We start from the raw sequence: 17882 nt of genomic DNA on the forward strand, positions 1-17882 counted from the left end.
CAGGGAGCCCGATGTGGGACTCTATCCCACGACCCCAGGATCACGCCCTGGCCTGAAGGCAGGCGCTCAACCTCTAAGCCACTCAGGCTTCCCTGATTATAAGGATTAAATGAGATAATGTATCTGAAGATGCAGACTACTTTTACAAATGTTAATGCTCATTATAATTAGAAAATAATCTTTAACGCTTTCAAAAAAAAAAACACAAGAAAAATCTGTTCAAAATGTAGAGAAATTTACCTGTGTCATTATTCATCTTAATGAGTACTACTTGGTCCATTTCATTGAATTATTAGAACTATATAGATTCACCAATTACATGTGGCACACACCATGTATGTTCTGTAAGTGGCAGGGACTTTTGAATTATGGCATTCCTTATATGCTGGGAATTCTAGAGGACTTCAGAGGTCAGATTTTATTCATCCATCCATCAAGCATTCACTGAGTGTAAACTGTGTGCCAGGCACTTAGCTAGACACTAAGAAGATAAAAACAATAGGGCTTGGATAATGTGTGCGATAGAGCTCTGGACAGGAAGGGAGAGGGAAGACTAACACTGTTGACTCCAGGGAAGCATGAATGCTGGAACCAGGAAAACCTAAGCTGCTTTAGAGCACTCCTGAGGGACTCAGACTTGGGGGGGAGGAGAAGAAGGCATCAGCAGGAAAACTTTCTCACCCTGGTTGGTTAGGAATCAACCAGTGAAGGAAACTATTTGGGGAGAGGGGTGTTTTGGGTGATTGCCTTAGAAAACAAGGTGGGAGAAAGAGTTTGCTTCTCTACAGATAGGAGTAGAGAGCAAGATAAAACTATTTGGTATTCACTGAGGCCCCTGAGGAACCTGTGTAGAAAATGGGGCTTTAGAAACAGAAAAATGTGAGTTCCAGTCTGGCATATATCCTAACTGAATGTGTGGTTCTGGGCAAGTTATTCGGATTCTTTAAGTTTCGTCTTTCTCATCCATAAAAAAATAAAGATGATAACACTCACCCCATAAGACTGCTATGTAAATGAGATAAGAAAATGTTTGTTTGTTTGTTTGTTTGTTTGTTTCACCAAGTTAGAACAGTGATTGTCAGGGAATTGTTTGTTTTTTCCTTTTTGTTCGTTTTTACCCATCGTCTATAATGCATAGCACTTTCAGTGAGGTAGCTCTGAAGTCAGAAAGCCTTCACTCAAATCCCTGTTGGCTCTCCCGTGGCTAGCAAGCGGATGTTTGGCAAGTGATCTAACCTCTCTAAGCCTCAAATTTCATATCTATAAAGTGCAGACAATAATAAATAATATCTGCCCCAGAGGATTTTGGTGAAGATTAAATAAGTCAATCAATGTAAAACTCCTTACCCCAGTGCCTTGGCACCTGGTAAGCATTCAATAAATCTTAATTGTTGCTTGTTATTTTATTTTTTTCTTATTTGAGAGTCTTTGCTAACTGGAATCTTGTCATAGGATGAAGTTTCTTTTCCAAGAAAATGCCACAATTACCTTGCTTTCAGCTCTGTGTTTAATATCCCTGCATTTTAGGTTTGCTTATTAATTTTTCTCATAGGCCCTTTTTTCAGAATCTTAAAGATGCCATGTTTTGAATAATTGGGAAATTAGAAATGTTGAAGAAAACAGTTTTTCTTTAGGATTTTTTAAAAACTAAAGGCAGCATAAATCATCACCTAATTCTAAAGCCCTGTCACATCCTTGTACTTTCTAAGATTAAATGTCCTGCATGCTTTTAAAAAAATTTATAGTGTCTTTTAAATTATTGCTATGTTATCTCTGTTTTTCTAATACCATCTGCTTTTTGTGGTTGGTGTTGTTGCTTTAAAAAAATTTTTTTTGGGAATGCCTGGGTGGCTCAGTTGGTTAAGACATCTGCCTTTGGCTTGGGTCATCATCCCAGGGTCCAGGTCATGATCCCAGAATTCTGGGATCAGCCTGTTGTAAGGCTTCCTGCTTGGCAGGGAGTGTGCTTCTCCCTCTTTCTCTGACCCTCCCCCTTGCTTGTGCTCTTGCTCACTCTCTTCTCTCAAATGAATAAATACAAATCTTTAAAAAAAATTTTAATCATTTTATTTTTGCATCATGTTAAGTGTATCCTTTTGATCCCCATCCCCTATTTCCCCTATCCCTTCACCTACCTCCCCTCTAGTAACCATCAGTTTGTTGTCAATAGTTAAGAGTCAGTTTCTTGGTTTCTCTCTCTCTTTCTTCCCTTTGCTCATTTGTTTTGTTTCTTAAATTCCATATATGAGTGAGATCATGTGGTATTTATCTTTTTCTGATTGAGTTACTTCACTTAGCATCATACTTTCTAGCTTCCTCCATGTTGTTGCAAATGGCAATATTTCATTCTTTTTATGGCTGAGTAATATTCCATTGTATATAATTGTATATATATACCATCTTCTTTATCCATTCATCCATTGATGGACACTTGGGCTGCTTCCATAGTTTGGCTATTGTAAATAATACTTCAATAAACATAGAAGTGCTTGTATCCCTTTGAATTAGTGTTTGGGTTTTTTTGGGGGGGAGGTAAATACCCAGTAGTACAATTACTAAGTCATAGGGTAGTTCTATTTTCACTTTTTTGAGGAAACTCCATACTGTTTTTCACAGTGGCTGCATCAATTTAGTACCATCTGCTTTTGGTATATCTTTTGCTGCAAGAACTTTGCAGACCTATATTTTATTTATTTTTAAAAATATTTTATTTATTTATTCATGAGAGACACACACACACACAGAGGCAGAGACACAACAGAGGGAGAAGCAGGCTCCCTGCAGGGAGCCCAATGCATGACTCAATCCTGGACCCCTGGGATCAAGTCCTGATCCAAAGGCAGAGGCTCAAATGCTGAGCCACCCAGGTGTCCCTGCAGACCTATTTTAAAAAAAGACCTAACTATTGGGCACCTGGGTGGCTCAGTTGGTTAAGTGTCTGCCTTCGGTTCAGGTCATGATCCCGGGATCCTGGGATTGAGCCTCGCATCAGGCTTTGGGCTCCCTGTTTGGTGGGGAGTCTGCTTCTCCCTCTCCTGTCTGCCACTCCCACTGCTTATGCTCTCTCTTCCTGTCAAATAAATAAAAGCTTAAATAAATAAAAAATAAATACACTTAGCTACTTAATATGTCTTGATTATTACAGAAACAGTATGTTACACAATCATCAGTGAAAAGAGAAACCGGTTTCAATCACTGGGGAACCATGATCGTAAGAGATTAGATTATCTTTTTTTGTTGTTGTTTTAAAACACAGTAACTCAAAATGAAAAAAGAATGTGGAAGCCATCAGGTGAATAAAAACTACTGACAATTCTCTCAAAGAATTGTATATATGCCGCTGCAGAATAACTACTACAGTTCTTTTTTTTTTAATAGTACTGTATTATTTCCATCAACTCCAGTTAACTTGTACCAGCCTTCACTACCAACATCTACAATAATAAACACTCCAAGCTGGAAGAGAGTTTATTTATTTATTTATTATTTATTTATTTATTTGTTTATTTATTTTTATTTAGGAAGAGAGTTTAGTCTTCATCTAGTGAGTCCCAAAAATTTTACAGATGATGAAAAGTATCAAAATAACTGAGTGGTTTGCTCAGTGCTCCTATGGCTAAAGACAAAGGCTGTCCATCCTATGGGCCTGTTTTTTGCCTTCAGGGGAAAAGTAGTAAGAATTAAAAGTGCACATTCTAGGGCCAGACTAGCTAGGTTTAAAGCTTAGCTCTTATATTTACTAGCAATGTGACCTTAGACCTATTACTCAACCTCTTTGAGTTTCAATTTCCTCATCTGTATAATGGAAAAAATATTATTTAAAGAGTTGTTATAAAGATAAAAAAGTTAAGTTATATTTTTAATGTTTCTTAAATTCTCTATTATTATTTTGTCTGTTTTGTTCATTATTCTATCCTTAGAATCTAAAATGGTATCTGTACAACAAATATTTAAGGCAGCAGCTCTTTCTGACCATGGGTCCTGTTCTTGTGCTTTAATAAAATAACCTTTTTGCACTATATATAAATAAATAAATATTTACTTATTATTTATTAAACGAATACGTGAATACATATTCACTCTGGTCCTTTTTAAGTTTCTTATAAAGTTTGTTGTTTCAAAAAAAATGAATGATGCACTATGTGCTATCATTGATTAATTGACTCAAAAAGGTTTTAAAAATATTTTTGTGGAAGGATGGTTTTCACAGTCAGGCATCAACAGATTAATTTTAGTTACGGCAAGTGAAAGCTGTAGGTAGAATTACTTTTTTTAAAAAAGATGTTATTTATTTATTCATGAGAGACACACAGAGAGAGGCAGAGACATAGGCAGAGGGAGAAGCAGGCTCCCTGCAGGTCCCTGTAGGTAGAACTACTTAACAAAAATTTTTGTCTACATTTATTAGTATGTTATGGAGAAATAATGAGTGAATATTTTGGTGAAGGACAGATCAATCCACTCAGTAAAACCCGAGCAAGATAATAAGACCTTTCTCAGGAACGCCTGGCTGGCTCAGTCAGTGGAGCATACAATTCTTGATCTCGGGGTTGTAAATTCAAGCCTGATGTTGTGTATAAAGATTACTTAAAAAATAAAAACCTTAAAATAAATAAATAAATAAATAAATAAATAAATAAATAAATAAATAAATAAATAATAAAAATAAAAACCTTAAAAACAAAAAACACCTTTCTTAGATGCATCATAGTCAAACTGCTGGAGACCAAAGATTAAAAGCAAACAAACAGAGGCACCTGGGCAGCTCAGTTGGTTAGGCCTCTGACTCTTGATTCAGGCTCAGGTCATGATCTCTGGGGTCTGAGATTGAGTTGCAAGTTCAGTGCCATGCTCAGCAGGGAGTTTCCATGTGATTCTATGGCTGTCTCCTCTGCCCCTCCTCCATCAAAATAAATAAATGAGTAGATCTTGAAAAAAAAAAAAACTGCAAACACTGAATGTCTCAGAGAAAGATAGGGGAACACATATGGGGGAGCAACTACTGGAATGATGGTGGACATCTCATCAGAAAGTTGGGGGCAAGGAAGTAGAGGAACACCATCTTAAAGTTCTGAAAGAAAAAATAATCAGGGGCACCTGGGTGACTCAGTGGTTGAGCATCTGTCTGGCCCAGGTCATCATCCCGGGGTTCAGGGATGGAGTCCCACATCAGGCTCCCTGCAAGGACCCTGCTTCTCATTTGCCTGGGTCTCTGTCTCTCTCTGTGTGTCTCTCATTAATAAATAAATAAAATCTTAAAAAGAAAAGAAAAAATAATCGAAGCTGTCAAGCTAGAGTTCTATATCTAGTGAAAATATACTTTATGAATGAAGGTGACAAAATCATAATGAGACACCACTACATACCTACCAAAATGGCTAAAATTTAAAAGACTGAAAATACCAACTTTTGGCAGGCATTTGGGACTCACACACAGCTGATGAGCATGTGAAATGGTATACATTCTCTTAGGAAAACAGTTTGGCAATTGTTTTTAACTCCTAAAAGTTAAACACGTATTTATCATATGACTGTCCTTTCTACAACTAGGTGTTTACCCAAGAGAAATGAAGGCACATGTCCATACACACACTTGGGGCCAGACACTCATAGCAGCTTCATTTATAACTACTAAAAACTGAAAACAAGCCAAATATCCATCCACAGTTTGAATAAACAAATTATGATAAATCCATACAATAGAAAACTACTTAGCAGTAAAGAAGAATGAACTCTTGATATATGAACCAACATGAATGACATTCAAAATAATGGTGCTGATTGAAGGAGCAATACAAAAAAGAATACATGCTGAATCATTCTTCATTGATATAAAACTCTAGAACATACAAATTAATCTGTAGCAACAGAAAACACATTAATAGTTGCTAGGGGATAGGGACAGAGACAAAGGACAGAGAAGAGAGATTACAAAGAGGTGTGAGGAAACCTTAGGGGGTGATGAATATATTTGTTTTCTTGATTGTGATGATGGCTTCATGGGTATATACATATGTGAAGTTATCAAATTGAATGCTTCAAATATATGCAATTTATCAGATGACAATCATACCTCAATAAAATCAGAAAAAATAGAGAAAAAAAGAATGAAAACAAAAGAGATATGTTTTTGGATGTTTGTGTGTAAATATATATTCTAATATATATAAAAACTAAGAGAATTTGTTGCCAGCAGATTTGCACTATGAGAAATGTTATAGGATATTCTTCAGGCTGAAGAGAAATAATACCAAATGGAAACTCAGATCTTCAGAAAGAAATAAAATGGAAATGATTCATATAAAAGACTGTCTTTTCTCCTTATTTCTTTAAAATGCATAAAATTACTTAAAGCAAAAATTTTAACATTGCCTTACAAGGTTCATAATGTATGTGATTGAGTGCATGTAAAAATTATAGCTTAAAAGACAGATTCATGGTGATTGGGCCTATGGTGTTGCAAAGCTTCTACACTGTACAAAAAGCTGATATTAATTCTGTGTCACCCTTATTACAAACATTAGAAACCTAATGCAAAGAGATAGTGCTAAAAAGCCATTAGATAAAGAGAAATTCTTAAAGAATTTTTAAATAATCCAAAAGAAGAGGAACAAAAAGCAGATGAAAAAAAGAAAACAAATAGTAAAGTGATGTACCTAAATCCAACTTTTTCTATAATCACAATAAATGTTAATGGACTAACTACTCCAATTAATAAGCAGTTTGTCAGAATTGATTGAAAAAAAAAAAGACCTAACTATATCCTGTCGACAAGAGACACATTTTATTATATATATATATATATTAAAGATTTTTTATTTATTATTCATAGAGAGAGAGAGAGAGAGGCAGAGACACAGACGGAGGGAGAAGCAGGCTCCATGCAGAGAGCCTGATGTGGGACTCGATCCAGGGTCTCCAGGATCACACCCTAGGCTGCAGGCGGCACTAAACCACTGCGCCACCAGGGCTGCCCTATATATATTTTTTTAATATTTTATTTATTTATTTGAGAGAGTGAGTGAGAGAAAAAGAGAGAATGGGAAGTGGGAGGGACAGAGAGAGAGGGAGAAACAGACTCCTCACTGCGCAGGGAGCCTGACATGGGACTTGATCCCAGGACTCCAGGATTCCTACCTGAGCCCAAGGCAGACGCTTAACTGACTGAGCTACTCAGGCACCCAGAGACACATTTTGAATATTAAAAAAAAAAAACTTAAATTATGCAAATAGAATTAATGTATTTTGGCACATTGGAAATGGCTCTTAAACTTTATGTGTTCCAATCACTATATCTATAAAACAGGAAATAATTATACTGTCCAAGATTGTAGTGGTTACAAATAATTAAATGGTTATTATGGACTTTGCAAATACTGTTTGGTGGCATTATCATTTCTTTATAATAATTACTTAATGTATATATTTTACTACAGTCATTCTGTTGTTCCACTTGAAACAAACTCACCAATGTTAAATGTAAACATTTTCTTTACTCCTGTTTTATAAAATATTTTTACTGTAGGGAATAATTGAAATCATGGTTTTGGAGTCAAATATCCCTGAATTGCTCTTGGCTTTGACATTTACTAGGTGTCCTGAGGCAAATTTCTTAATTTTATTATTGAGCTTCAGTTCTTTCATCCTTCATCTTTCAGTTCATTAAGATACTACTTCATGGATTAAGTAAAATAATATTATGTGAAATGCTTAGCACAGAGTCTGGCACATAGTGAAAACTCAATAGTTATCATTATCATCATCATCATCGATGATGATAAGAGTAAATTCACACACCTTCTTAAAAACATCATAGGGGCACCTGGGTGGCTCAGTCAATGAAGCCTCTGACTCTTGATCTCAGCTCAGTTTGTGATCCCAGGGTTGTGGGATCAAGCTCTGTGCTCAGTGGAGAGTCTGCTTGAGAGTCTCTCTGTCCCTCTCCTGTCCCTCTTAAAAAAAAAACCAAACCCAAAACACTGTATAAAAAACTGTTGAGAAAAGATTTTTTAAAGTTTTACCTCTGTTGCTACTTTCAACAGATTCATTATTAACACTGTATTTTAATGATATAAATGCAAAAAAAAACTCTACAATAATGCAAAGGAAGCAAAATATACCTCACTATATAACAATCCCTTAAGTCTATAAATGGTCAACAAAGAAAAAGAGTAATGTTTCCTACAAAATTAAGTTGGCTTCTACGTCTTCTATGGTTGAAAATATTTTATTCTGACACTAAACTTAAGCAGTCAAATGAAGCAAACGAGAACAAGCCAGCAGAAGGAATCTATTATTAGACTCCTAACCTGAAGCAAAAGTTATCTGCAGAAACCCTCATTAGATGTGCACACTTCCACTGTGTGACAGGTTGTGGAAGAATATAAAAAAGCATGGAGGTGTAGAATGGAACCTGGGAGTCTTCGGGGTCAGAATGCTTAACTGGAATTAGAAGACAGGATTATATGAAACTGGAAAAAGTACATTTTGTCCTGGTTAATCATCATAAAATGAAGTAATAGTACAGGAATATTTTGCTCACACAACTTTTTGTATGGCACAAATGGTCATTGGAGTTCATGAGTAAAGGAGAGAACTCCAGCACAGCTGGCTCACCTCCTTTCTCAGATGTCACTTGATATACTGCATTCTCCGAGGGATCCTCTCCATCATATCTAAAAAAGTTCCCTATTATAACCCCTTCTTTTTTTCCTTCTCAGAGCTTATTACAACATGTAATTATCCTATTCATTTGGCTACTATTTCAGCCTTGTCTCCTCTACTAAAATGTAAATTTCATGAGAACAAGTGTCTTGTCTGATTTTTTTTTACCATGGTATCTGGTGCCTGACACATTAGTAGGTGATCAATAAACATTTGTTGAATGAATGAATCAATGAAGAGGAAATCTGAGACTGCAATCTGCTTCCCCTCAAGTAAATCTCTTCCACTGACAAATGTATGTCATATCCAGTTTGAGAATTAACCACTCAACCATAAAAACTTTTCCTTTTTTTAAAAAAATATTTTATTTATTTATGAGAGAGGGTGGGGCAGAGACACAGGCAGAGGGAGAAGCAGGCTCCATGCAGGGAGCCTGATGTGGGACTCCATCCCAGGTCTCCAGGATCACGCCCTGGGCTGAAGGTGGCACTAAACCGCTGAGCCACCTGGGCTGCCCCATAAAAACTTTTTTTTCCTATTACAATCATTCCAAAATTCTTATGTTTTCCAGGAGTCCACCTAATGTGCCTTGATCTTTTTCTTTTTTGAGCTCAGACTTGCACTGTTTTCTTGCTTGATTTTTTTTTAAATAGGCTCCACACCATCATAGGACTTGAACTCACAACCCTGAGATCAAGAGTCACATGCTCCACAGATTGAACAAGCTGTGGGACCCAGGAAATTTAACAAAAATCCCCTACCCCTGGTCAAGCAGAGCAGGACTAACTCCATTTTGTGCTGCACCCGCCACCTCCTGTACGACCCCCACATGACCTGCTTATTGCTTAAGGTGCTCCCCCACCCTAGTCAAGCCGCTGGGCACACCCTAATCAGAAATCGGCTCATAACTATGTAACCCCGCCTTGTGCCTGCCAAAACTGCGCGCCAATTCTGACCAAAGTAATAGGCCAGTTCAAATGGATACTATAGGGTAAAATGTTATTCAATCAGCCACCTGCGTGTGGACCACTATGACTGTAACTTTCTGCGTATGTTACAATCCCATTGGCCACTGGCCCCTGTAAAGCTGCTACGCCCTTAGTCTCGGGGTCCAAGTCCCTGCTCCGTTGTGTCGAGTATACTTGGACCCAAGCTGGAGCTTGCTAATAAACCCTCGTGGGCTTGCATCGGTGTCGGCTCCTTCGTGGTTTCTCTGATTAGCAATCTTGGACACGACAAAGCCAGGTACCCTTCTTAATTTTTTTAGGTTTGCCTCAGAGTGACAGGCTGACCCCAGCCCTGGTGAGGGCAGGGAACATCCTTACACATTGCTGTCCTGATATCCCTTTGGCAAATAGAGAATGTCATTTTCATGTGACCTAAAAAAAAAAAAAAAAGGAGTTGATTGCACCCATAACTGAGATTGGCTTAGAAACAAGTAGAGATAGTAAGGGCTGAGGGAGCTCCTGGAAAACAAAATGTCCCTATTTCTTCATCTATCCACCCAATCCATTCATCAATCATCCCTTCATTCAGCAATCATAGCATTTACTAAGCTCAGATCTATATAAGAAACTGTTCTAAATGTTTTATTCATGTTAACTAAATTAATCTTTATGGTTACCCTAAGGGTTTATGCTGTTATTATACCCAGTTTATAAATAAGTAAACTGATAACCATTTCTTAAGCATTATTGCCCAATGGTCTTTAAGAAGGAGTGGACAATCTTTTTAGAATCACACAGATAATGTTACAAAAAGATGATAATTTTCTAAATCATTTTTGACATGTCATCATGATGAAACAATATTTAAGCAAAATTACATATACTGTCCTAGGACTAGAGGAAGTGTTGCATATAACACATGTTAGGACAAAGTCAGTGCTAAACAAGAAAAATGAGCAAAGTGCTGTGCTGCAGAGAGGAGGCTAGAGGAGTGTGAAGAGTATGGTATTGGGGCTGGAGAGATTTGGGATTGAATCAGGTCTCTACTCCTCCTGAGCTCTGTGATTGTGGACAGGGTGCACAAGCATCAGTTTTTATTTATTTATTTTTTAAGCATCAGTTTTTAGACCCGTGGAGAGTAACAAAGCCTCTAGCAGTCTTTCCTGAGTTCCCCAGACTGGGCCAAGGGCCCTCCTCTGTGCTTCTCCATCACCTTTTACAATGCTTGCATAGCATTTACCACATTGAAAGTACTTTTGAGGGATCCCTGGGTGGCACAGCAGTTTAGTGCCTGCCTTTGGCCCAGGGCGCGATCCTGGAGACCCAGGATCGAATCCCATGTCAGGCTCCCGGGGCATGGAGCCTGCTTCTCCCTCTGCCTGTGTCTCTGCCTCTCTCTTTCTCTCTGTGTGACTATCATAAATAAAAAAAAAAAAAAAAAAAAAAGAAAGTACTTTTGATATGACCGTCTCATCCTTAGATTATAAATTCCTTCAGGGCAACAGTATCTGGGAAAGTCCCCTGTTCCCAATAGGGCCTGCCTGGGTGAACCCCTTGCTTCTAGTTAAATCTGACTGGTTGCTCTCTCTCAGTCTCTCTAAAAAAGCAACTCCCCAAACCAAAACCCCCAAACCCCCACAAGTCTTTGCACATTTAACTGTTCTTGTTTTTTGCAGGGCACCTAGCTCAGTTGGTTAAGCGTCTGCTTTCCCCTATGTTATGATCCTAGAGTCCCGGAATTAAGCCCGGCGTTGAGATCCCCACTCAATGAGGAATTCTACTTCTGCCTCTCCCTCTCCCCCTGCTCCTTTTCTCTCTTGTTCACTCTTTCTCTCTCAAATAAATTAAATCTTTAAAATAAAAAAAAACCCCTAATTTAGAAGTAAAAGGACAGATAACTGAATTGAAAAACAACTAAAATATACATACAGTAAGTAGTGTAGGAAAGTACAAAAAGTCAAGCTGAAAGTCGCAAATATGGTACAAAAGTAGGGTATCATACTATGGTCCTGTCACCAGTTTCTAATGGACAGGATTAGAGATTGTAAAACACTACTAAATTATAGTCGCTAATTTCCACGTAAAGGTAATTTTTGCCTTAATTTGTTCAAAATATTTTTTGAAGTCCTAGGTTAAACTCTTAAAGCTACAGAGTTTCTTATTCCATAATGCCCAACTAGAAGTAAGGGGAAACATTTCCATTAGATAGCATACACAGCTGTTTGGTAGAGAATCCGAACACCATCTTATCACAAGAATTTCCATCAGGTAGAATGTACAGCTTTACTATGTAAAATGAATATTATTGAAATGTGAATGTATGAAATAACTGATCTCAGCATAATGGGTTGCTTTGTTCTGGCTTATGATTACTCCCATGTTCTCTTTGGGATTTATAAAGGACCCTGAGTACTGTTTAAAGATTTCAGTGAGAGCAAATGAATGCATTTGACACTGCACAGATTGAAACAATTTTTTTTTCTTCGAAACAATACTTTTTCTACAGAAGACTGCTTTACTGCTGAAAGCAAATCAGCATGGTGATCATCTACCGAGACTGGAAGAAGGCAGAGCCTCCAGAGAATGGGAAAGTACTCACATCATCCTCAGGGACCCTGGGTTTCTTTTACTCTACACATACTATAATTAGTTATACAGGTGGCTATTTTTAGAGCTAGGCTCTCCTATTATAAAAGGATTTGCTTTTTTTTATGAATGCCCTCTGGCCTTGACTCACTTACCCAACAGGCCCAGAAGGACTATGTCCTACAATACAGGGTTTACTAATTTGGACTCCCTCCTGGATTACATTAAAGTTCCCACCCGGTTCATCACAACATATGTGTCATCTTCCATTGGTGATATGACTATGTTTATTTCTTTTTTTTTTTCTTTTTAAAGATTTTACTTATTTATTCATGATAGACATAGAGAGAGGGAGAGGCAAAGACAAGCAGAGGGAGAAGCAAGCTCCATGCTGGGAGCCCGATGTAGGACTCGATCCCAGGTCTCCAGGATCACGCCCCCGGCCAAAGGCAGGCCCTGAACTGCTGAGCCATAGGGATCCCCGACTATGTTTATTTCTAAGGACTTTTTTTTTTTTTTTGAGCAGCTGTTATTGTTGTTTTTGTTTCTTTGTTTTTTAGGTTAACAGTAAGATTGAGCAGAAGCTACAGAGATTTCTCATATATGATCCCTTCCCATGCACAGCTTCCCCCAATATTAGCATCCCCCACCAGAGTGGTACATTTGTTGCAACTGATGAACTTACATCAACATATCATTATCGCTCAAAGTTCACAGTTTAATTAGGGTTCATTCTTGGTGTTACACATTCCATGGGTTTGGACAAATGTATGACATATATCTACCATGATGCTATCATACAGAATAGTTTCCCTGTCCTAAAAATCCTCTCAGATGCTTTGCTTATTTATTCTTCCTTCCTCTCAACCTCTGGCAAGCTATGATTTTTTTAACGGCCTCTATAGTTCTGCCTTTTCCAGAATGTCATATAGTTTAGAATCATACAGTATGTAGTCTTTTCAGATTGGTTTCTTTCACTCAATAATATGAATTTAAGTTTCTTCCGTGTTCTTTCATGGCTTGATAGTTCATTTCTTTTTAGGCAAATTATATTTCATTGTCTGGATGTAACATGGTTTATTTATACATTCACTGTCTGAAGGACATCTTAGTTGCTTCCAAGTGTTGGCTGACCATACTTTTTGAACTAAAAAATAAGTAATTCAAGTAAGAAACATTAGAGATTTAAAAAAAAATTTTGAGTCTCTAAGGTAAAAAATAAAAGTTAATACAAGTGGATTTGAAAAGATATTCTGCCAAACTCAGGAGAATTTTGAGACTCTTCCAAAATAGATATTTAAATCTAGAAACAATACTTGCTTAATCAGCAAGTAAGCCAACTTCAGTAATTTTGCCCTCGTTTGTGTGCACTTAAGTACAAAGATCAGTATTAAGTTACATTCCTAGACTGTTTTGATAATGCTTAATAAACAAAAGGAGACTGCAGTGGTAGGCTGTTACTTCAATCTAAATCTGTTGAATATAAAAGAAATACCAAAAAAAAAAAAAAAAAGGAAAGGAAATACCAATGGGCAAGGAAAGTTATTAAAAGTCAGAATATACGGTAATGGAGATAATATGGGGAAGTAGAGACTCATACTTTTGGTGGGACTGGGAATCAAGGCAGTCTTTTTTTGAAGGCAATTTGGAAGACTTTTCTAAAATTTTAAGTACCATACCCTTTGACAAAGCTACTACAGATTTGTCCTATAAAAAATAGGGGATCTCTGGGTGGCTTAGGGGTTGGGTGCCTGCCTTCGGTCCAGGGCATGATCCTGGAGTCCGTGATCGAGTCCCGTGTTGGACTCCCTGCATGGAGCCTGCTTCTCCTTCTGCCTGTGTGTCTCTCTCTCCCCACCTCCCATGTCTCTCATGAATAAATAAATAAAATCTTAAAAAAAAGACCACACAAGTGCTACATGGAAAGATGCTGACAATATATTAAATGAAGAAAACAACTAGCAAATAATAGCAGTGATCCCTTTATAGACTAGTATAAAATTAAAATATCTGGAAGAGTTTCTCCAAAATGTGTTAAGTGATTACCTTCTGCTAAGAGGGATTGGGGTTTTACTAGTTTTCTATTACTGTGTAACAAATTACCAAATTCAGGGATTTAAACTAACACCTAGTATTTTATTTTATGGTTTCAATAGGTTAGAAGTCAGGCACAGGGTGCCTTGGTTCTCTGGCAGGGAATCACAAGGCCAAAATCAAATAGTCAGCCAGGTAGAGTTCTCACGTGGAATCCATTTCCAAGCTCATTCAAGCTGTCTGCGATACTATGATTTATAGTAACATATGTATATTTGGTCTCCATCACCATGTCTATCACAGGGTTCCTAAAACCCTTGGAATTTCCTAAGTGTGGAGAGTAGTAAGAATGTCTTTTGTTATGTTAATTAGGTAACTTTTGGACCTCACCTCTGGGTGGGGGCTGGTTGCCAACAGAACCTACTAAGTGTTTTGAGGGTTGGAACTTTTATTTGTTTATTTATTTATATATATTTTAAAGATTTGTTTATTTATTATTTTTTTTTAATTTATGATAGTCACGGAGAGAGAGAGAGAGGCAGAGACACAGGCAGAGGGAGAAGCAGGCTCCATGCACTGGGAGCCCGACGTGGGATTCCATCCTGGGTCTCCAGGATCACGCCCTGGGCCAAGGCAGGCACCAAACCGCTGCGCCACCCAGGGATCCCTTGTTTATTGTTTTGACAGAGAGAGAGAGAGCAAGCACACAGCAGGCAGAGAGTGGCAGGCAGAGGGAGAGGGAGAAGCAGGCTCCCCGGTAAGCAGAGAACCTCACTCCTGACTAGATACCAGGACCCTGGGATTGTGACCTGAGCCAAAAGCAGATGCTTAACTGACTGAGCCACCCAGATGCCCTGAGTTTTGTTCCCACCTCCCTGACCTTCAGAGAAGGGACAGGGGCTGGAGGTTGACTCAATCACTGATAGCCAAGGACTTAATCTGTTGTGCCTGTGTAATGAGGCCTCTGTAAAATCTAGGACAAGTTTCAGAGTTTTCCAGTTCATGTAAATTTGGGTAGAGGGCTGCACCTGGAGAAAATATGGAAGCTTCACACCTTTTCCTTATATCTTGCCCTGGGCATCTCTTTCATCTAACTCTTCCTGTGTTATATCCTTTTATAATAAAGTGGCAATACTTTAATATGTTTCTCTGAGTTTTGTGAGCCACTTTAGCAAATTGATCGAACTCAAAGAGGGAGTGGGGGTTGTTGGACCCTCCAATCTACAACCGTGGGTCAGAAGCAGAGGTGGTAACCTGGGCTTGGGACTGGCATCTCAAGTTGTGGGGTAAGGAGTGGGGGTAGGGGGAGAGTCTTGGAGGAATGAGCCCCTAACCTGTGGAATCTGATGCTACTTTAGGGTATAGTATATATACTATACACTATATATATATAGTATATAGTGTTAGAATTTAGTTGAGAGGTGCTTGGGTGGCTCAGTCTGCAGAGCATAAAACTCTTGATCTCAGGATTGTGAATTCAAGCCCCACACTGGGCGTAGAGCTTACATAAAAAAAAAGTAGGCGGGGCGCCTGGCTGGCTGAGTTAGTGGAACACTGGACTCTTTTTTTATTTTATTTTATTTTTTTTTTGAGAGGAAGAGTGAGTAAGAGGGAGAAGGAGAGAGAATCTGAAGCGGACTCCGCACTGAGCCCAGAGCCCAATACTGGCCTGATCTTACCTCAAGATCATGATCTGAGCCAAAACCAAAAGTCAGGCACTTAACCAGCTGAGCCACTGAGGTGCCCCATCGCATGTGACTCTTGATCTCAGGATTGTGTGTCCAAGCTCCTTGTTGGGTGCAGAGATTACCTAAAAAAAAATTTAAATTTTAGGAATAAAAGAAGTGAATTGTAGGACAGATCCCCAGCTGGTGTCTGAGAATTGCTTGGTGATGTGGGGAAACTACACCTTACCCCATTCCTCCATGGGAATTGGCAACCGGAATCATTATTGGCAGAATTCCATTCCCTGTAGTTGTAAAACTGAGGTTCCATTTCCTCAGTGCCAGTCAGTGAGAGCTGCTTGTGTTCTTTGTCAGGTGGTCCCTTCCATCAAGTGTGCCCAATCCTCATCCTTCTAATTTCTTCTTCTGCCACCAGCCAGAGAAAACTTTGATTTTACAGGACTCATGTTTTTAAATGTTTTTTTTTTTTTTTAAGATTTATTTATTTATTTATTCATTCAGAGAGAGCGAGAGAGAGGCAGAGACACAGGCAGAGGGAGAAGCAGGCTCCATGCAGGAAGCCTGATGTGGGACTCGATCCCGGGTCCCCAGGATCACACCCCGGGCTGCAGGCGGCACTAAACCGCTGCGCCACCAGGGCTATCCTACAGGACTCATGTTATTAGGTCCAACTCAGATAATCTATGTTGAGGTTGACTATTATGAGAATAAAATCCCTCCTATTCACCATTCCTGTACATCAGGAACACGCGTACACCTAGAAATCTTGGGGCCATCTAAGAATTTTGCCCTCCATAGGGGTGGGGGCAAAAGAAGGAGTATTTTCATTTTGTGCTTTATACATATTTGTAATGTTTGAATTTGGGGGAAAAGAACATGTGTCACTTTTTGTACTTCAAAATGTCTGGAAGGATATACCCTAATATTTTAACAATGATTAGTAGGAATAAGATTTTTTAAAAGATTTTATTTTAAAGTAACATCTTTTTTTTAAAAAGATTTTATTTATTTATTCATGAGAGACACACAGAGAGAGAGGCAGAGACACAGGCAGAGGGAGAAGCAGGCTCCACGCAGGGAGCCTGACGTGGGACTTGATCCCGAGTCTCCAGGATCAGGCCCTGGGCTAAATGTGGCGCTAAACCGCTGAGCCACTGGGCTGCCCTAAAGTAACATCTGTACCCAATGTGGGGCTCAAACTTACAACCCTGAGATCAATATTTGCATACTCCACTGACTAAGCCAGCCAGGCACTCCCTAGATTTTCAATATTTTTTAATTTTTATTTTTGTTAAAAGTAGGCTCTATGCCCAAAGTGGGGCTTGAACTCACAACTCTGAGTTTGAGTCACATGCTCTACTGGCTGAGTCAGCCAGGCATTTCAGGAATAAGATTTTTAAAAATACAACCATATGGTATTTTTATCACATAACTATAAGAATATAAAGTTATTTCCATTTTAAAATTTAAAAAAAGTTTATGCATGTCATATACAAAGCATTGGTGCCATTTTGGCTAATGATAGTTTTTTTTTTTTTTGCCATAGTTGTAAATATACATCCTGATAGTGCAGCATGGCCAAGATGTGAAACTATGAATGCATTTGAGAAGAGTTTATTTATTTTATTTATTTTTTTGAAAGATTTAATTTTTTTATTTGAGAGCGAGAATGAGATAGAGAGAGAGCATGTGTGCAGAGGGAGAGGAGAAGCAGACTCCCTGCTGAGCACAGCGGGGGGGGGTGGGGTGGGGGGGGTGAGGGTGGGGGTGGGGGGGCTTGATCCCAGGACCCTTAGATCACAATTAGCTGAAAGCACAAGGCTCATTTGCAGGCGCACCTTAAGAAGAATTTAGATAAATTCCTGATGATGGAGACACAGGTTATCAGGACCACAGCAGGTAGCATCAGGAGAGAAACCGTCATCTGAAGGGTTAGGTTATAGGGTGCTCTGACTAGCTGGAAGCA

Source organism: Nyctereutes procyonoides, unplaced genomic scaffold (assembly GCF_905146905.1).
Source record: "Nyctereutes procyonoides isolate TBG_1078 unplaced genomic scaffold, NYPRO_anot_genome, whole genome shotgun sequence".
Classification (NCBI taxonomy): domain Eukaryota; kingdom Metazoa; phylum Chordata; class Mammalia; order Carnivora; family Canidae; genus Nyctereutes; species Nyctereutes procyonoides.